Genomic DNA, 22,754 nt, shown 5'->3' on the forward strand with positions numbered 1-22,754 from the left:
TCATTGTAGTGAGCTCAGCCGTGGTGTTGTCAAAAGGGGGGTCGTTATCGGGGATGCCAAAGGGTCCGCTGATCTGGGGTCTCCAAACCGGTGGGAGTATGGGGGGTGCCAGCCAGTTGATCGCCGTTCCGGATGGTCCTGGTCCCCGGAGCCCGGACCCCTGTAGGTGGGGTGGCCAGCTACTGCCTTGGAATGATCTGAAGGCCATGCTCGGTCCCCTCTGTGGACTTGGCATTGGTTGAGGGCGTTGGTTCGGAGAGTCCTGGCTTGGCCCTGCATTTGGATATGATGTGTTCTGCCACATGTTTTGTCTGCTCGGAAGACATTAATGAGAGGATGGTTTTAATTTATAACGCCAGTCATCTTTGTCACAGGAGTAGTCTTTTTGGCACCAGTACACTACCTTGCCTATCCTGATATAAGGTCTGTCTGTATGTTCTCTATACTTCTCCTCACATTGGGCCGACAGTCTTTCTATTCCTGCCTGCCCAAGCTTCTGAGGGGCCATGTGTGTGCTAAATAATATTTCTGACCCTAAACACACAGAGTATATCTCTATTTTCCCTTTAGTATATAGAGGTGTACACACATCGCACGTGCCATTTTTCCTAAGCTCTACTAAGTCATATTTGTACAACAGGAGTGCATTGTGGTGTTTTAGACTTAACCCTTTATCTAACTCATAAGTACTAATTCTCCACTGTAGACATTGTATTGCTTCTACTCGTAATTCTGCAGTTTCATTTGGCAAAGGATATTCTTTTGAATGCACTGACCAGTTGTGATGATATTGTATATAGGTTTTAGATCCTTTTAGCTGGATTGGTCCGAGTGGGAGTTTGTCTAATATCGACTGCAATTTCTCATTTTCCTCCAGTATCTTTTTCTTTCCTCTTCTTTGCTTTTGTTTGTTTGGTTTATCGGCCATTTTTAAATGTCTAGGTTCTCATAGATATCTTGCGTCACCATTTCCTGATAGGGGTGTTCTATGAGCTCTAGGTGGTTTAGTTCTACTGTGTTGTTCACTTGGATTGGAAACTGTCCTGTTATGACTTTAGCTGTCTTACTGATCATCAGTTTTATTATTGGCAGTACACAACACATAACTACTGCTGCAATTAGCAGAAGTCCACCTACCACTATCCCTATTATCTGAAAAACGCGAGTCCATGACAGCTTGCCTACCCACTCCCAAATTTGGTCTAGCATTTGTGATCGGGTGTTCCAATTGGAGGACGTGATATACTCATCCCTCATTGCTTCCATTTGCTTGAGTAATTTTGTAAGGTTTCCTGTCTTTCCGGCGAACTGTGGTATTTCTGTGCAACACTCGTCTCCAAAGTAACTACAAACTCCCTGTTCCTCAGCCATCATTCTGTCTATCACAAATCTGTTTTGTAATGTCATTTGGGTGGTTGCATACAGTTGCTCATTTATTCCGTGTATTACTTTTATTGTCCAATTCATGAACCGTTCTTGGTTGTACCATAAGTAATTTACCCATCTGCTGTTACGCGCAATATACTGTGCATTAATAACTGACCCTGCAAATGGTATCCAGCCTGTTTCCTGTCCTGACTTGACCCAGCTTTCTGCTATTGCCAGGTGTTCATCTGGCACTCCTACAGGTTCCTGATTCCAAGCTATATAGATTCCCTCACCCCTGCTCCATGGTCTGTCCACTAGACTTCTTTTTATTCTATTTGTGCTATTTCTGTTAGTACTATTAGGTGGTGGTGGTGGACTCAATACAGTTATTTGACCTGTTACCATGACAGGGGCACATATACCTTTCCAATTTGCTGGTAAGGTTACCTTTATCTGAGGACTATCGTCACACAGCCAGAATACATCTGCCAGCGGTCGTGTGCCGTTTGTCAATTTTGGTAAAACATGTTGTGTGATAAGTGAATCGTTGTGCCGTATTATAAGTGAATGTCCCTCGTAGTCCAAGAATTTACATCGCATTATGGCCTTTTTTGTGGTGCTAAACAAAATTTTGGGTTGGATTCGGGATCGGGAAGACAACAGAGGATGGTTATATGGGGGATTCTCTAATAGCTTATATTCCGCTCGCACTCCACTTTTCCTGGTACCTCTGGCTATCATTGCTCCTAGTGCATTATATCTGGTGGGTTGTTGATTTTCGAATAGGGTGCTCCATTCATATTGAGTTCCGTTTTTTGCCTTGAAACCCATTATTGGTTCATGCTCGTCCCATGTTAGTTCTTGTCCGTCAGATATGTTTTGCTTGAAGGATGAGTTCTGATTGTTAAGTTTGTGTCGATCATTAACTATTTCGAGAGCACTAAATGCTGCTTTTTGAGCTTCTGTCATTTCTCGAGCAATTTTTGCTCCTCTCGCTACACAGAAGGGATGTACCAGATTATCTGCTTTCTTGGTCAGTGGTGGTACCCATGACTCGAATCTATTGTCCAATCGTTTAGGGCAGACTGACAGTTGTTTCGAGCTGGGTTTGTGCGGCTCTTTTTCCCAGCTGGCCATTACTATTACACAACATGCAAAGCAGGTTGCCTCATTTTTACAAGCCTCTGCTTCTATCCCTGGGATTGGTAATATTTTAGGTAATCTTTTTGGGCATGCAATACAGGACTGTTCACTCACTTGTCTGGCTGAGAATTTCATCCACCGATAGAACATATTATTCTCCCACCCTATTACTTTTTGTTTGTTAATTTGGCGTATTGTGCGTCCGCAAATGTTGTTTGGATTTTGATCAGTTTTCTGGCTTCTGTTTTGGTCATTATTTTGTTTTGTCTTAGGTCAGTGCATAGTTGAGTAGTACACATCATTACCACTGCTGTTATTCTCTCTATGTCACACTGTTCGTGGACTGGTTTGCCTACAGCGTTAATGTTGATTAGGTCTGTGATTAATGCTCGGTCATGTGTTGCTGATTTGACGTATGTGAGCTCTATTATTTTGTCAACTGGTACTTTCTTCTGTTCTGCAGCTAACACCCCTATTGCTAGTGCACATTCTGTCCATTTTTCCTGTTTTGTTTTTGGCATTGATTCTATACCTAAGTTGATCAGACATGTGCACATCATCATCCACCCTATCACCCTGATCGCCGTTACCACCTGACTCCTCATTCTCCTTCTCCTAATCCTCACTTCACTCCCATTCTCCTGTAGTCCAATTAAATGTTGAAAGTGGGTCCACATACGGGGGAAGATGTAATTGTTCTTCCTGTTCTGGCCTGAAACTCGGCCCTGCCTCTGGGCTTGACTCTCGCTCTTGACCTGGTGCCTCCTGTCTGTCTGCTGCTCTTGTACCACTGCCTGATCTGGCTTGGTCACTATCTCCATCCTGATTATTTGAGCTGCTGTCTTGACTTAGTCTGAGTGCTAGCAATCCATTACTCGCGGGGCTAATGTTTTCCCTTCTTCGTCTCCCAATCAGTCTCTGTGATCGCCTTGCTGCATGCGGGGAGGCGTCGCCTTCCCCTTGACTCTCTTCCTGGGGTGTTTGGGGCTGACTATCTTCCAGTTGGGCGGCGTCGCCGTCCCTTTCTGGTTCACGATGTACTCTTGGTCTCTTGCCTGGATCTCTGGCTCGACAGCAATGGTTTAAATGGAACCAAACGCTCTTACCTTCGACTTTGAGCGCGGTTGGGGTGGCTAGGGTGACCTTAAAAGGACCTTGTCGTCTGGGTTGGTCCCACTTTCGTTTGAACACCTTTATGTAGACCCAGTCACCTGGTTCGATTCTCAGCTGTGCGTCTGGGATAGCTGCGTCTCTGTCCTCAGTTGCACCTTTTACCTGTTGGAATATAACTTTGTGTATTTGCGTTAGATGTCGCAGATAGTTTGTTAGTTCTTTTTCACATTGTTCAAGTGGTGGTCCATTATAAGGACCTCTTAGGTAGGGAACCAGCATTGGTCTCCCTGTCATCATCTCATGCGGTGTTAGGTGGGTTAGTCTGTTAGCTTGTGTTCGCATGGACATAAGTGCCAGTGGCAGTGCATCCACCCAATTGACCTTGTACTCACTGTTTGCCATGATTTTGGCCAGTTTTGCTTTCAGCGTTCCATTAGCGCGTTCTACAGCACCTTGTGATTGTGGATGATACACACACCCAAACTTCTGTTTGATCCCTAACATTTTCATTACTACTTTCAACATATCTGCAACAAATGCTGGTCCGTTATCAGAACTTATATAATCTGGGAAGCCAAAACGAGGAAATACTTCTTTGCATAGAAATTTTGCTGCTGATCTGCAATCTGGGCCCTTTGTTGGGACTGCTTCCACCCATCTGCTGAATCTGTCAACAACAACCAAAATGTATCTGTACCCTTTCACCCGTTCTGTCATGTCTATGTGGTCCATCATCAGATGGCGAAATGGTCCACTAGGTGGTGGGATATGTGCGATTGTTGCTGAAAATGCTTTCCTTACATTATGGTGTGCACAAACATCACATTCTGCTAAAATTCTGTCTACTGTACTTGCCAAAAATGGTGCCCACCAAACATCTTGTAGCCTTCTGATCACCTCCCCCCTTGCGCAATGGTCAGAGCCATGCGCATCACGAATAGCAATTTTCAACAGTCCTGCAGGTAACACAAAATGTCCATGTATACTGCGCCATAAACCTTTTTGTGGTCCCTCTTGAGTATTTTTGATAGCACCTCGTTTAAGCCATACTGATTGTTCATATATGTCAGCTTTTTCTTGGGCTGTTATTAATGATGCTAAGGTGGTGAGTGGTTCAGCGTCCTCAGCTACCAACAGTGGTCCTATACATGTGCTGGTTGCAGCTTGCTTAGCGGCTTCATCTGCCAGATTGTTGCCTTTGGCTATGAGGGAATTTGTTTTTTGGTGTGCTGCACATTTGATGATAGCTACTGCGCTTGGTAGAAGAATAGCTTCTAATAGTGCAGAGATGGCCTCCCCATGTGTTACAGGTGTGCCATCTGCTCTAAGAAAACCTCTTTGTTTCCAAATATTACCATGCACATGACAAACTGCATATGCATACTGTGAGTCTGTGTACACATTTAGGCGTTTACCTTGTGCTAATCTACATGCTGCAGTTAATGCTTTAACTTCTGCAAGCTGTGCTGAGCATGGCTGAGCAAGTTTAGTTGTTTTGGACTGTGGTGAACGTGTCATCTGGCAGTAACTGTACGATGGCATAACCTGCATGGTTACCGTTCGCGTCTCTGAAGCAGGATCCATCTACAAACAAAGTAAGATCTGCTGTTATTGGTTGGTTATGCATATCTTCACGAGGCTTCAGAAACACATCTGTGGCTTGAAGGCAGTCATGTGGTGACCCATCTATCGGTATCACCATCCTTGTTGCAGGGTTAACAGTAGTGCAACGTTGAACTCTTAGTTCTGGTGCTGAAAGCACAACTTCATAACCTGTTTTCCTAGCCTTCCTAGCCCAAGTACAAACCTGGGACTAGTGAGGAGGGCATGTATTTGATGGGACGTGTGCAGGATGGTTGAGTGTCCCATAGTTACTGTTGAGGCTTTCTGAAAAGCAAACACTGCTGCTGCAAGTCCCTGATAACAGGGAGGCAGACCAGCCTCAATGTTGTCTAATTTGGTGCTGTAATATGCTAATGGTTGCTTACCAGTTGGAGTGTCCTGCATCAAAACTCCACATGCAAACCCAGCCCTCTCTGCAACATACAAGTGAAAAGGTTTAGCATAGTCAGGGTTACCAAGTGCAGGAGCTGATTGCATATCTGATTTCAGAGCCTGAAAAGCACCTTCTGCCTCTGCTGTCCACTGTAATTCAGTGGAGGATTTTGTTTGACCTGCTGCGCGGATTAATCCTCGTAAAGGAGCTGCTTTGATAGCATAATCGCAAATCCACGGCCGGCTGTACCCCGCCATCCCCAGGAAGGACAACATTTGTCCAACTGTTTGTGGTTTAGGAGCTTTGATTATAGCTTCGATTTGGGAGGGAGCTATGCTTCTTTTATTTCCCTTCAATAGTCTGCCTAAGTATTCAACCTCAGTTTGGCAGAACTGTAGTTTAGTTTTACTTACTTTGTGTCCCCCCTTTGCTAATGCAGTCAAAACTGTACTCGAGTCTTTTTCACACTGCTCTTTTGTGGGACTACAGATCAGGAGGTTATCTACGTACTGAATTACTGTACTTGCTACATTTAGGTGTTGCAAGTCATTGGCCAGCACTTTGTTAAAAATGGAGGGGCTATCTACATAGCCTTGTGCAAGCCGTGTGTATGTGTATTGTTGACCTTGATAAGTGAATGCAAACAGATATCGTGAGTCTGTATCTTCTCTGGATATTGTTTTCTTAATTCAGCCCAGATGCCGTTGCGAAAACTGTTGAATCTTAAGTCGTCAGCTCTGTTGCCTTGCACCACCAGGGGCAGTTGAGCAGCGTGGACGATTTCTTCTGTGATGTGTTTGCCACCTACATGCATCAGCAGTGCTTTGATGTCTCCTAATGCTAATGTTACCCCTGCTGTGTTTTCTTCCAGTGCTGTAATCCATTTGTTAGCACCTTCAGTAAGGTCTGGTAGCCTGCCTGCCAATCCAATCATGTCACAGAATGACCATGGCACATATTGTGGCTGGCTCTGTCCGGGCTTTGCCATCAGGGGAAGCATGGTGAGGTTTGGGTATTTTCCTTGTAGTTCATTTTCTTGGGGATATCTTTCTGATGCTTCGTCATCATATGGGTCGGTTGGTATTGTTGGTTGCTGCGTTGGCACTATTTTGCCGCTTCTGAGTGTCATGTGATTACGCTGCTCTTGCTCTGGCTTCAGTGGGCTAGTTTGATGTTCCACCAGGTTAGCTAGAGTGGTCTGGATCTGGTCCAGTTGTTGGGAGATTTCTCCATTTTCCCCACCGTTATTTGACTCTATTGTTCCCGTTAGCTTCAGTTTCATCGTTGGAGGACATGATTTTATTTTGGCTGCTTCCTCTTGCAGTTTTGCCAATCCAGCTTCAAGCTGTCTCTCTTCGTCCTGCAGTTTCTCCAGCTGCTCAAGCTCTTCTCTAAGCAGCTGTGATACGCTGCACCACTTCTCCACTTTCTCCTTGGTCCGAGGCTGCGTGAGGAATCTTTCTCCAACCTCTCGAGGTCGATAGCTTTTTTGGGTGCTGTGTTTTTTCTGGTACGCTGCGTTGGTGTTGGTTTCTTCTTCGCTTTCTTCTCCCAACGAGCCATCCCTTGACCTTGACTCCAAGCGTTGGTATCGGTTTCTGTCTCCTTCTGATGGGCTTTCATCTTTGACCAGCCTCTCATATCTTTCTTGTGCTGATTGGGTTCCAGAGCTACATGTTTTTTGTGCTCCCTGCCCATCTGTGTTCTTGTTGCACTGGCTCCCTCTAATGATGGCTCCACTTCTTCCTGATACTATGCTGCCAGTGGATATGCTGACATCATCTTCTTCTCCTGGGCTGCTTAATTCTTGTTTGTTGTCATCTTCTGTTTTTCCTGTTTTTGAATTCCAATTTATTTTTATTTTACCCACCACTTCTCCCTCCATGGTGCCCTGGGCTTCTCTGACCGGGAATTGTCCTGTTGGAGCTTCAGTGGTATTGCACCCTCCTGTTGTGTTTGGAGCATATGGAGGTGGGGCATGCCACTGTGGGGCAGTAGGTGTGGCTTGTGGGCTCTTGTTAGCTTCTTGGGTCTTATTACTCTGCAGTGCTGGCATTTGTCTGACATTCAACACATGTTTTTGTGCAGCCTGTCTAAACCACCTCAAAACTTCCCTTTCTCTGGCTCGTTTGCCCTCTCTTATGTTGCTTGTGTCTTTAGCTTTGTAATGTCTGATATTCGCTTCTACCTCATTACAACAAGCTGCTTCAAATGTTCCTTCCAGAGGCCACTGTAACCTTCCTGATGTGCGTTTGTGCCATTTTTTCATGCAGAGTCTAATCTGCTTTTCATGGTCTGGCTGCATTCTTACTACCAATGCCAATGGAGCTAACACCCCTTCCCCCTTTGTCATTGTAGCCCCCATGTATCTCTGATTTGCTTCTCCCTCTGCTCTAGTAATCTCTGGGTGTCTTTCTTCTTTTGTTTTTATCAACACTATTATTTTACTAATGGTCACACCTGCTTTTAGTCTCTCCTGTGTGGGATTATATTTTAACTCTTCAACACCGTCATCTGTGGTCTCACTGACAATGTAACCAAATTTACCTGTGTCCCACTCTACTTTCCTGGGGACCACAATGATATCCAACCGTGGATCTACTGCTCCCCTATTTACCCCTTCTATAGTTAGGCCTTCTGGGATTCCTAAAATCGGGTTCAAATGAATAGTTGTTTTAGTTAATGGATTTTTGCAAAGATGCTCCAATATTGATGATAATATTCGAGGAGTCCACAATCCCCTTAACACCTCTCTCCACGCTACTACAGGAAACTCTTTTTCAGTTTGCTCTAAATTGACAACTTTAGTCAAATGCCACAACTTATGGCTAATTTCTTGTTCAGTTTGCCAACGTTCAATTCCCTCCTTATCAATATATGTTCGTTCAAGCCAAAAATGAGTTCTGACTCCCTGTGTTTCCCTGTCTCCTTCTACAGTGAAACAATCATTAGTTATCTCTTCTTCACTGCTATCTCCTCCATCCATATGTGTCTTATATAATATATAATAATATATAATATTTTTATCATTCACTTATTTTATTATTATTATCAACTTATTGTACTATTATAATAATATAATATATTTTTTATTTTATTTAGTTTATGATTATTATCTTGTTATTATTGTTCTATTATATTCTTTTTACACTTTATTGCATCAAACTACAATTATTTTTATAACATTAGTCTAATATTCCAACATTTAACACAGCACATTTAATACTTTAAGCCTTAATCATACAGCATAGTTATACTTTAAGCCTCAATTACACAGCATAGTTATACTTCAAACGCACAACAAACACGCTAGTGATACCAAAGTGCCTAGGACTTTTAACTCTTTTGATTTTATCCTATTTGCAAACAGCAAACTATGTTTTTAATTTAGTTTTTTACAGGGATATTCAATTTGCCCTGTCTCTACAACTTGACCTTCGTGGTTGTAGGTTTTTTATCTTATCTCAGAGCTCTTCACTCCCCTCACTCCTGGCCAGTCTCCCTTTTGCATGCAGTTTCTCTCTACTCCGTCACTATGCCTCAGCGACGTTTGTGCACATTAAATCATATTCGTATGATAGCGCTCTTCCCTGGCGCTCATTAAGCCTTCTGCCTTTACAGACCTATCTCCCCCCGCTGGCTTCTTACCACTGACTGGAGGTACAGGCTGCAACTACAGTGCTTACTCTATTTCTCTTGTTCTCTTTTAAGTCATACTCTTGTGACACATTACCGCCAATTGTGCGTGCAGACCCCACACATCATTTGGTCTCTTTAAACCCTGAAGTCGCGGGCGACTGTACTGCTTTTATCTCTTTTTCCTTAACTTACAACTTTACAAACATCATACAACATATAACAACTGTGCCTTGTTTGTACTGATATATCACGATAAATATGCCCTCTTGGTTTCTTATGATGCACAACCTTTTCATTGGTCCTAATCTTGAAAACTCTTTTTTCTAAGAATCAAAACAACTAGCTTCAACTTTTTCACGCTGATTTTTGGTGATACTTTAACATCAAACTATCATAAACTACACAATTATGACAACACTGTTATTACATCAGGGATTTCTACACAGTCTATTTCACTGTACTTCAATGCAACAGGTTGCTCTGCTGTTTTGCTTCTGTCTTTTAATGAGGTATTTGACCTGTTCTTACTGCTAGCCAAACCAATCCCCCCGCGAATACCGCTGTAGCAATAAGCCAGCATGCAGTACACACATTCAGTGTTACCCTGTCCCAATATTCTGCATCATTCATTCTTATTCCGCACCAGTTGGTAATTCAGTTGCAAACATAAACACAGTAACATACATGACAAACAGTGCACCCAGCCTTGATTCCTCCTTTTGGTGATGTGTCTTAGTTGTTAGTTTTTAATTTTTAGTGTCAAATTGGGTTCAAACTGGTGAGTTTTGTGGGTTTTTTATTTTTATTTTATATATTTTTATTACCTTTGGGCGGAAATCACACCTGCATTCAGTCATCAATTCAAATTAGCAGATATTAATGGTTCTGCTTACCGTTTAAAGTTTTTGTAGGCCTGATGCCGAGATGCAGGTCGATCTCCTCCCTCCGGCAGACCCACTGGTGGCTCGATTCCAGTCCCTTGATGTGGTCGCCAAAATGTCGAATAACGACTTTTCTTGAGTCTTGGATGATCAGAAGGTTCCGAAAAAATCACCAGGAGTCCTCAAAGTAGAGTGCAGTTAAGCTTTTATTGCCGGCAGTAAGAGCTGAGATCATGAACAAGTGATCTGATCTAACGCCCCTGTTGTCGTGTCTTAAACCCAAGAAACGGGGCATGGCCTTTTGGCCTCAACCAATCCCAACTCTTGCACGTTTCTGCTGACGCTGGGTTTTTTCCACAGAAAGTCCCAAACTTTTCCGATGCACCTGGCCGTACTGCGGACGTGCCTGATATCATTAGCTCATCTTGGTTTTCAAAAAAACCCTAGGCCCTTTCTTCAGTTTTAAAAAACCCAGGCCCTCTCTCAAAAATACACCATTAGCTTTTCCTCCTTCTCAGTTCTGCACTTATTACAGTGTGTTACATAATTTCATTCTTACATGTGTGGTTACATTTTATTCCAAGTTAACACAATACAGTAGTTTAATCATCAATTCAATCAATAGGTGCATGTTTAATCAACTAGTGCTGAGTAGTATATGTCTTAACCATTCATTTACGATTCCTTCCCATTTTGATTAGTTTCTTTAACATCTCAGTTTTATATTACCAGTTCTCACTATCCACTAACTACTTATATATGGTTATATGGTTGTATTACACTACAGGTGTAGTGAAGTTTTCTTTGAGAACAGTATGTCAGACAGTTCTACCTTCACATCCTGGGGCACTTTCTCGCTGTCGAATGACAGGGGAGATGACGCCAGCTCCAGTTCTCCTTCAATCTTAGCAAAGTCAGAGAATCACCAATTGAACTCAGTGTGGAGGTCTGTGAGAGGAGTGGCATATCTGTCGGTGTGGCAGGATGGCACATCAAGGGTAGCCAGCACTGGGAAATGCGCGAAGCACTTGTGAGCTTGGTTTTGAATACTTGCACGTGTGAATACAGCTCGTACACGAACACATTCATCCCTGCAACTTCAGATTGAGATGGCCCATTATATAGGTCCCGAACGCCAATTCACACACCCAATCTGGGTCCTGCAACTCCACAAAGTCATCAGCTTTTCTGACAGTCACCAGAAATGTCTCTATCTCCCTTTCCAGCTCCCACATCCGGTGAAAATCCTTTCCATGGCTCAGCCAGCGATCATTTGAGTGCTACAGCATGTCAGTGTGTTCTTTCTCACTTTCCTCTGGTCACTGGATGAACTGGTGATGAGTCTTGAATGGTTTGTAAAATTATTGTCTTCTCTTTCCCGCAATGACAAGTTTGCAGCGTAATTACAATTTTTGCCTGAAAAATGTCTCTTAATGTTGTATTCCTTGAACACCACGATACTCTCCTGGCATATCAGACATACTGCCTTTGAACTGACACTTGTGATGAAATATTTAGATGTCCACTCTTGGCTAAAAACGCAACTTTCAGAGTTAACGTTTCTCTCTTTTGAAGTACTCATGCCTAATCAATCATGTCTCCATCTTGACAACCGCTATTGTAAATCGTCGATTTGAAGTGAGTGAACAAAAATCAACTTGAGGTCAATGGAAATGTAGACAGCGCCCTCTGTTGGAATCAAGCAAAATAGAAATGCAGACTCACTGCAGTCTTTCGCCTTGAGATTCATGAATGTGCTTGATTATTTAATTTTTTTGAGGAAGTGGCAGGCTGGATTGAGATGGCCCGTGGGCCGTAATTTGCCCATGTGTGGTCTTGGGGTTCTCCCCGTAAAATTCTTTAACAGAGTAGATTTCCTTTATTCTGGTTCCTTTTAACAGTTGGATTGACAAGAAAAAAATACTGGTATATTTGTAATTTCATCCGGATCACATATTTGTAGATATTAAAAAGCTAAAAGTATAGAAACTTATTTGGTGACTAATTGATAATAGCTTTGTGGCACAGGGCCCTGATATAGACCGTTTTTTCGACAAAAATTTGAAAAAGTGTAAGTGTAGTATATTATCTGGTGGAAGTATGGACATTTCTATGTTCTTTTGTTTTGTCTTTTTTGCTGCAGAACTCCTAAGAATGGAGGGTTTTGCTCTCGCTGTGCTGTAGCCTTCTGTATTTGAATTATGGTAACTGTACTGGATGTGTTATTAATACTTCTTCAGTTTATCAGAAAACATTCAATATCAACAGTCTTGCATGGTTTTTGACAGACAAGGCAAGGGTGCTAAAAAATGAAAATCTGAAAAATAACAAATAATTAAAGCTGTCCGAAAAATAAAGTATAGTCATATAAAAGTACAGCATTTGTTTCTGAGATGTAGTGGAGTAGAAGTATTAAGCTGCACAAAATGGAAATACTTTCTCCTCACATTGTACATAAGTACAGTACTTGGGTAAATATACTTATGTTTACATTCCACTGACTAACAAGCACACTGTGGCAGAGAAAACTTCACTATACAAGACAGCATTGACCAATCTAAACAGCCATTCTTTTTTTTCCTTCTAACTCTCTTCTCCTTCTTCTCCTTCCTTCAAGTCTTAAATAAAAAAAATAATACCAAATTAGATCAAATACTTTGATTAACAGATTATCAGTGCTTCATTTTTGTAGTTTACCTCAAAAACGTTGTTTGTAATGATAAATTGGCAGGCTCTAATTATATCTTTATCTTGCCTCTTCTATCCCCTTCACATTGTTTATTTCGTGCTGTCTTTCAGATTTTGAACACTGTAAGTTGAATTCTTGTGATTTTATTTAAGTTTTTCAGACCTCTGTCTGTAAGATCACTTTGACAGCGGGCATGGGCTGAAAAGTCTGTCTTCATACCTTTCACCACCCCCCTGCCCCTTACAGCTTGACTGGTTACTATTAGTTTGAATGACTAGGGAGTTCCCTTGTCATTCAAACTCACAGTAACCAGTCAGCTGTGCTCTTAAGTCAGACCCCCAGAGGCTATTTGTGAAACTGCACTTTGTTTGATTAAAATTTTGTTGAGGTGTCCCTAGCTGCTCTAATTTACATTTTGTCAGGAGTCAGGAATCCCCTTTCAATGCATTCTGCAACTGAGTGTCCTCGGCTTTTATACGCCTCAAACCCCACCTTCCAAGAGTTTTGATCATACTAGTCCCACTGATAATGTTCATTAAAATAAGTGATCACAGCTATATAATACCGCTTTTCAACCAAAATCACCTATTGACCTGCCTGTGATTTTTATCTGAAGTGTTATGTTGTATCACTGACATCATGTTTCACTTCACGAATACGCCGGAAACAGTTGTAACAGAAGAGAAACAACAAGACACCCATTGTGAAAGAAGCGTCTATAAAACAGTGGATAAATTCTTTTGAGCATCACAACCCCCGCGAAATGACTCATTTCACTATCATAATTTAAGCCTTTTCGTTCAATAACATTTGGAAAGTCTAGAAGAGCCGCATGATTAAATTTTTTCCCCCTAAAAGGTTGGCCGTGCGCTGAACCAGAAGTTAGCCGGTTTGGTCAGCGATCCAGGTATTTTCATAGGCAGGAAGTTGAGCTTTTTTGGCTTCAAAACACCACTGAGCAGCTTTCATAGGAATGAACGGGGCTCCACCTCCAACGCTGAGTAATAAAACGTCCTCAATAGACCGCATCCCAAATTCTTTCTTTATTTAAGCACCACCACCGGATGTTGATAACGCGCCATCACTTTGCGTGGTGGAATTTAACGTGTTCACCCAGGTCTTACGTTTAGATCAAAGCCGAGCTGAACCAAGGTGATAAAACCCTGTGTCAATTGACCCGGGTGTAAATGCAGAGCTTACACATTCCTATTGCACACAAAAGCCTGATCTTGGCAGATTTATGGGTGATTTTTGACCAGTGGAAAAGGGGTATAATAAAGGTAAATGTGTTTTGGCTAGTAACTCCCAAACCAATCCTGAGATGAATCAGATGATATAGCCCAATTTCTGCCATGATTAAAAATTATGACATTTGCAAAACCTACTTCTCGAGCCTTCTCCTAGGTGGTGAGTCCAATTTGCATGAAACTTTGCACAACGAATATGGACCCTCATGACAAAAGTTATTAAGCGTTATCAAAAATTGTTGAAGTTATGAACAAACAATTTACTGTAGCTAGCATTCAAAACAGGAAGTGTTGCATATCCTGCCAACAGTAAGGCTGATTAACATGCAACTCTGCCACAGCTCAATGAAACAAACATGCCTGCTGGAAATCCACATGACAACTTACTGTATTACAGTCACAATACACAATATAAACATTTAAAACCTACAACAAAACTTGCAACTCAAGATCCAAGCTTGCCAAGCTTCAATGAGGGACTGTACGAAAATTGGCAACAAACAGTATATACACAAGCCAAACTTCAAATGTTACCGAAATTCACACAGATATTCATAAAGATTCATACTGCATACTGTTTGCCGTTTATGCTTTACTTTATTTCATCCTCAAGAATTTGGAATGCAAATTATGATAGTTAATATGCCTTTATGTCTGAGCTGTTGATATCAAGTTTTAATTGCAATGGCTTGGCGGAAAAAAAGAAAAGAGGAAATGTTTTTAAGTGGCTCGCAGATAAAATTATGATATATTGTGTCTACAAGAGACCCATTCTACCCTATCAGATGAGATTAAGTGGAAAAGAGAATGGGGAAGTGAGATTTATTTTTCACATGGCTGCTCTAGTTCTAGAGGTGTGAAGATAATGTATAAAAAGAAAGGAAACATCATAGTTAAAGAAACGGTGTCACACCACACAGGGAGATAAATCATACAACACATTGTGGTAGACAATAATGATTTTGTTTTGATAAATCTGTATGCACCTAACTCTGATGATCCAATTTTTTTTTTTTAAATATTATTAATATATTACAAGAAAGGGAGCTGCATGATAAGAGCCTGATAATGCTTGGTGACTTTAATACTGTTTTAGATGTAGATTTAGATAGAAAAGGCACACAAAATAGGAATTACCATGCCAAATCATATAATGTTATTTCAGGTATGTTGTCTTCATTGGACCTAGTAGATATATGGAGGTTACAAAATCCAAAACAAATTAGATATACATGGAGACGACAAAATCAGGCAAGCAGAATAGATTATTTCTTAACCTCCTTTTCTTTGATACCATTAATCAAGAAAGTGGACATTAAGGAGAGATTTAAGTCAGATCATCACCTTATATCCCTAAGTGTTCGCACAACAATGTTCCATAGAGGACCTGGGGCCTCATGTATCAATGTTGCGTACGCACAAAAAAGTGGCGTACGTCATTTTCCACGCCAACGTTCAGATGTATCAAAAGTGAAATGACCGTGGAAATGTGCGGTGCCCCACGCCAGCTTCATGGCTGGTGTACGCACGTTTCTACAGCTATTGTTCCTTTGGCGACACTCTGAGGTGATGCTGGGAAACTGTTAATTATGTGAAAACAATTTGTCCTCAGAGTAATGTGCACATCAGAGACACGGACAATTAACACACACGTGTTTGCAATCATATGGATCATAAATCATAAATCATAAAAACATGCGCAAAGTGATGAAAAAATGCCATTAACAATGGCAGCCTTGGCCTTGTTAGTAGATATCGCAAATGGTAATATCAGACGTGAGAGGGTGTTTAGAGAACGGGAAGATCTGTTGGCAAATGACGACAACTGGCTCATGAGTCGTTTTAGGTTGCCGAGGCCAGTGTTACTGGAGCTGTGCGCAGAGCTGCGGCCGGCCCTAGAACGACACACAGCCAGGAGCCAGGGGTTGTCCGTGCCCACACAGGTGCTGACCACTCTGGGGTTCCTGGCAACAGGAGCCTTCCAGAGGGAGCTGGCCGACCAGTCAGGAGTGTGCCAGTCCACTCTGAGCCGAGCCATGCCAGCTGTGTGGGACGGGATCATAAGAATGTCATCCACGTACATCAAATTCCCATACAATGCTGTTGAACAGGCCAACATTAAAGCGCAATTTGCAGCAAGAGCCGGTTTCCCTAATGTAATCGGAGCTATTGACTGCACACATAAAAGCGCCATCACAGGATGAATTTGTTTTCGTCAACAGGAAACATTTTCATTCAATTAATGTTCAAATAATATGTGATGCGCAAATGCAGCTCACCAACATCGTGGCAAGGTGGCCTGGTTCAACATGACTCGTTCATTCTTACCAATAGCATGGTTGGTAACAGGCTGGAGGCTGGCACGGTGCGCGATGGGTGGCTTCTCGGTGAGTAAATCCGTTTAATTGCACCCCGAATGTAAAGAAACAGAATGCCCATTTGGGCACGTGCATTCAAATATGTGCATTTGTTTTTCCCTGGTGAAAATAGAGCGGCAGAGCTATCTAACAAGCCCTTTATTGTCTCCTTGTGTTCAGTATTTGTGTCATTAAACGCGTGCGTAAATATGGAGATGTCACACTGCAGCAGCCACGGCCACGTCATTAATATAAATGTGATCCATCTCGTCAATCCTTGTAATGAAGTTGTTTTGTCCTTCTGTTTGTTTCCCACTAACGGTGGCACTTATATATATTATTCCTTTTGAAAAAAGTAATAGTGATTCAATCAAGTGGTGCATGAACGACGGAAACTAAATCTATTTCACATGTTATTGGGCAGAAATCCTCCGCTTCACCTCCACCTCCACGTCGGACCATTTTTTATTGTTAATTTTAGTGAGTGTGCGCTGCTCCGACCCCACAGCGCTCACTGCCCCACTCACATTTCTTTTTTTTTTTTTTTCTTTTTTTTGTGTTTGTTCCTGGCGCGAGGCTACCAAATGATACAGATCTTCGCGTCTCGACTTTATTTAATAGCGTTTCAAGCTCAGACTCGGTGAAGTGGCTCTTCTTCTGAGCTCAAAACGCTATTAAATAAAGTCGAGACGCGAAGATCTGCATTATTTGGCAGCCTCTAAAGAAATGTGCGTGTGAGGCAGTGAATGCTGTGGGGTCGGAGCAGCTCACACTCACTGAAATTAAAAATAAAAAATGGTCCGACGTGAAGGTGGAGGTGAAGCGGAGGATTTCGGTCCAATACAACATGTGAAATAGATTTCCTTTGTTCATGCACCACTTGATTGAATCACTATTACTTTTTTCAAAAGAAATAATATATATATATATAAGTGCTACCGTTAGTGGGAAACAAACAGAAGGACAAAACAACTTCATTACAAGGATTGACAAGACTGATCACACTTATATTAATGACTGCAGAAGTGCGCCGTGGCTGCTGCAGTGTGTCATTTCCAACTTTACGCACGTTTAATGACACAAATACTGAACACAAGGAGACAATAAAGGGCTTCTTAGATAGCTCTGCCGCTCTATTTTCACCAGGGAAAAACAAATGCACATATTTGAATGCACGTGCCCAAATGGGCATTGTGCTGGTTTACATTCGGGGAGCAATTAAACGGATACATTCAGCGCCACCCCTCCCTAAACGCAGGGGCCCTAGATGACGCTGTGCGTAGGGCCCCACGATCCGTGGAGGGCCCCATTTTGCGCAAGGGGACGCATCGCTGCTGTGAGGCGCGCGTAGAGCACCAAGTCAGCCAGAGGCAGGAGAGAAAAAAAAGAAACGAGTAATCTGACACCGCACACGTTGCCGCAATGATTGACAGCACGCAGCATCTGACCAATCAGCGGTCAGATGCGCCGACAGGCAGTTGGATGCAGGTGGAGAGATGGCGTCCAAACGGCAATATGAATCGGGAGCAAGCACAAGAAAGACAAAGTCAAAACAAGAGGAGGCTCATGCTTCACTTGAAGGTGGGTATATTGTGGCATAAACAGCCCAGCTGCTAGCCTGCTAATCATGAGACAGAAGAGAGGATAATTCTGTCTAGATGTGGACTGGAGATTAAATTTTCCAGCGGCCCTGATTATCATTTATTGAATGTCTTGTTAACTGCATATACATTCAGCTCTGTTGAAAAAGGAGCGGTTAATTGACCAGTTGGTGGTCGTATGTTGGCTCAGGTTTATAGCCTATCAATCTATGCTATCAGTAGAAGTTTTGGGCTATTTTTATGGAGGTAAAATGTCGCCATCTCTTGGTGAATTTAATTCATAACAGTCATATAAGATTAGATAAGATAAATTGAGATAATCCTTTATTTGACCCACAATGGAGAAATGTAAAGCGTTGCAGCAGCAAACAGCAGTGTAGGAATATAGAACCTAAGTACTAAATGTATAAATAAGTATATAAAAATATTTAAATATAGAAATATCAAATCAAATCATAATGAATATTATTATTAGTTGTAGTCGTATTTGCATTAATTGCATTTTAATCTTTGTGAGGAGGCTAGCACCATTGCAGTAACTCTCCCTGTTACAGTTGCCTTTGCTGAGCAAAAACTGAAGCTCATCAATGGTGCAAGAACGCTTGAGTGGCCTGGCTATCATAAGCATCAACTCAGAAGTGGCACAGCAGCTGTCATATGATGACCTCATTGATGACTTTGCATCCAGAAAATGCAGACGTGTGCATCTGTAAAAGGCTTCTTCCATTGTTGAAAGAGTCATTTTGTAATGGGGGGGGGGCCTCAAAATAAAATTCTGCTTAGGGCCCCAATTATTTACTCACCGAGAAGCCACCCATCGCGCACCGTGCCAGCCTCCAGCCTGTTACCAACCATGCTATTGGAAAGAATGAACGAGTCATGCGTTGAACCAGGCCACCTTGCCACGATGTTGGTGAGCTGCATTTGCGCATTACATATTATTTGAACATTAATTGAATGTTTCCTGTTGACGAAAACAAATTCATCCTGTGATGGCGCTTTTATAGCAACATGTGTGCAGTCAATAGCTCCGATTACATTAGGGAAATCGGCTCTTGCTGCAAATTGCGCTTTAATGTTGGCCTGTTCAACAGCATTGTATGGGACTTTGATGTACCAGGATGACATTCTTATGATCCCGTCCCACACAGCTGGCATGACTCGGCTCAGAGTGGACTGGCACACTCCTGACCGGTCGGCCAGTTCCCTCTGGAAGGCTCCTGTTGCCAGTAACCCCAGAGTGGTCAGTTCATCACTTTGCGCATGCTTTTATATCCATCCATATGATTGCAAACACGTGTGTGTTAATTGTCCATTAATGTGTCTCGGATGTGCACATTACTCTGAGGACTAATCGTTTTCACATAATTAACATTTCCCAGCATCACCTCAGAGTGTCGCCAAAGGAACAATAGCTGTAGAAACGTGCGTACGCCAGCCATGAAGCTGGCGTGGGGCACCGCACATTTCCACGGTCATTTCACTTTTGATACATCTGAACGTTGGCGTGGAAAATGACGTACACCACGTTTTTGTGCATACGCAACATTGATACATGAGGCCCCTGGGGTACGTCATTTTCCACGCCAACGTTCAGATGTATCAAAAGTGAAATGACCGTGGAAATGTGCGGTGCCCCACGCCAGCTTCATGGCTGGCGTACGCACGTTTCTACAGCTATTGTTCCTTTGGCGACACTCTGAGGTGATGCTGGGAAACTGTTAATTATGTGAAAACAATTTGTCCTCAGAGTAATGTGCACATCAGAGACACGGACAATTAACACACACGCGTTTGCAATCATATGGATCATAAATCATAAATCATAAAAACATGCGCAAAGTGATGAAAAATGCCATTAACAATGGCAGCCTTGGCCTTGTTAGAAGATAACACAAATGGTAACATCAGACGTGAGAGGGTGTTTAGAGAACGGGAAGATCTGTTGGCAAATGACGACAACTGGCTCATGAGTCACACATGTTGCTATAAAAGCGCCATCATGGTGAATTTGTTTTCGTCAACAGGAAACATTTTCATTCAATTAATGTTCAAATAATATGTGATGCGCAAATGCAGCTCACCAACATCGTGGCAAGGTGGCCTGGTTCAACATGACTCGTTCATTCTTACCAATAGCATGGTTGGTAACAGGCTGGCGGCTGGCACAGTGCGCGATGGGTGGCTTCTCGGTGAGTAAATCCGTTTAATTGCACCCCGAATGTAAAGAAACAGAATGCCCATTTGGGCACGTGCATTCAAATATGTGCATTTGTTTTTCCCTGGTGAAAATAGAGCGGCAGAGCTATCTAACAAGCCCTTTATTGTCTCCTTGTGTTCAGTATTTGTGTCATTAAACGCGTGTGTAAAGTTGGAAATGTCACACTGCAGCAGCCACGGCGCACTTCTGCAGTCATTAATATAAATGTGATCAGTCTCGTCAATCCTTGTAATGAAGTCATTAATGACCTTTCTGACAGTTTTATCTACTTTGAGTAGCTTATATAAGTCGCTGTGTAGAGTGGAAAATGTAACCTTCATTTGAATAAGAAACACACTGAAATGCTCTTTATGAAAGAGCTTATCTAAATGTGAGGGCACGCACCTTACAGAGAGAGATAGACAGACAGACACACACACACACACACACACTCTTACTGTTCATGAGGGCGAGGGCTGGCACCTGAATTAGGAGCACTGCCCCTTGTAGGTAGGGCTAGAGAAAGCTCCCCCTCTTTATAAGAACAGGTGTGAGCCATTAGCACCTCTTCGTTTGAGGCCTGGTAAATGTGTGGTGGGACTGTCTTGTCCGTGCAGGTAAGAGAATTGTGCAGAAGGAGAACTTTATTCGGTATTTTGGGGGATTTTGACCAGTATCCTTACAGAACCGTGGTGCAGCCATTTCCTCTTGGTCCAGTTAGACTGCGCTGTAGGCCCATGCTTGAGAGGTAGGCTGCTGATAACCCGGTGTTTAATCTCATCAGACTACAGAAATGATTAGTGATGTGTCCAATTTAATTCCTTAGGACATGAGTCAGCCTTTTCCCTGAGTCACAGTATAGAGCCAATCAGCTCCACCAGTGACAGTGTCTTGACAGGGCCCCAGACTGAGAAGGTAATCTCGACTGGTATGGCAAGGAGGGTTATTATTATTCCCTCGGAGGTATATTTGCCAGTCAATTTAATGGCTGTTTTCCCTTTTTTCAGATTTAGTGCCAGACTGCTGCTTTGCCTGGGCTGATGTGCCATGCGGCCTGGTTGAAGTTTCCTAATAGTTTTTGAATTGCTGTGGATGTAAAACAGCTCAGCATAAGCTGTCTATTGTCTTGTATTGTTGCTGGGACTGTTGTTTTTACTGTCAGCTGATAACCATTTGTGAACCAACCGAATACTAATATTGTATTTTCTTTTGTTTGGTTGTCAGGCAGTGTGAGGATCTGCAGGGGGTATCCTATGGAGCCAAAACTGTGACTTTAAAATTTGACATCAAAAAAAGAAAATTGGCATTGAAAACAAAACCAGTACTGAAAAAGGAAACATTGGCATTGAAACATTTGTATTGAAAACAGTTGTATTGGCACTGAAAAAGGAAACTAATTAAAGTAATTAAAATCTTATTATTTTAAAACTTTTATTTTATTATAAAAGTCGGTTTTGGCAGAAGAATAAATTAACGTCATGTATCACTGGCCTGGCGGTAAATACTTGTTGCTGCCAAGTAATAATACATCACAACAGCGGCTAACAGTAACATAGCCTGGGACGTTAACATTGACATGATAAACAGCAGGGCTTCGGCTGTGTACGTTAAGCTACTGACATCCCCAGCACACACACACACACACACACACACACACACACACACACCATACACACACACCATACAGCCGCTTATCTTTGAGCCGCTAGCTCAGCTTCAACGCAGGTCATACACAATAACTCTTACAAGGGCCGAATTTGCTTCTGGTGACGATAAAAGTGTTCCAGCGGACTCTGTTTCCAGCGCGGTCATGGAGAGTCTGAGCAGCTAACTTACTGAGCTGTGACTACCAGCTCTGCTCTTCTCAGTTTACCTGCCACTGGCAGATGAGCCAGAAAGTTAAATGTGGACCCTGGGTAAATGGCAGCTAATGTTAAGTCTCCAGCCCTGTGATGTTTTGACGTTGTGTTTTTCACAAAGACCCTGGCCGAGTTAAAGTTAACTTTGAACAGCTAACTATCATTAACCACAAATTAGCTAGCCAACACCTATTAACTTAGCATTTGTTTCAGTGGACCGCTGCCAAACCAGCACAACAGCCGTTCAAAGTTAACTTTAACTGGGCTATATATATATTTGACTTATTTGTAATTATATACAGTATATATGTGTATCTGGCATTGTATTCTATCCTTTGTTCTTTTTGTCTGCCTTGTAAAGCACTGATTGCGTGTTATATAAATGTTATATAAGTGTTATATAAATAACTATTATTACTATTATTATCAACCACACAAAATGTTTTTTAACAGATTAAACCTTAATTGAACAACATGAGATTCATATTATTATCATTATTATCAACCACACAATATGTTTGTTAACAGATTAAACCACTGCACAACATGAGATTCATATAATCTAGCATTAAATATAACAATTACACAGAAAATTAGGATTTTCGACAAAACGTAGTGTGTGTAGTTTGCCGCCCCTCCCTAGACGCAGAACACGTGCTGT

The 22,754-nt window shown here is 42.2% G+C and overlaps 1 long non-coding RNA gene across 1 annotated transcript; it reads left to right on the forward strand.

Annotated features, from left to right (window-relative positions):
* The first annotated feature begins 20,905 nt into the window (after window positions 1-20,905).
* Window positions 20,906-21,296, forward strand: LOC311269281. The gene is made up of 3 exons (XR_014624069.1): window positions 20,906-20,982; window positions 21,061-21,149; window positions 21,242-21,296. It is a non-coding gene; the product is annotated as an uncharacterized lncRNA (long non-coding RNA).
* The last annotated feature ends 1,458 nt before the right edge of the window (window positions 21,297-22,754 follow it).

This window comes from Pagrus pagrus, assembly GCF_965226575.1.
Source record: "Pagrus pagrus genome assembly, chromosome: 14".
Lineage (NCBI taxonomy): Eukaryota > Metazoa > Chordata > Actinopteri > Spariformes > Sparidae > Pagrus > Pagrus pagrus.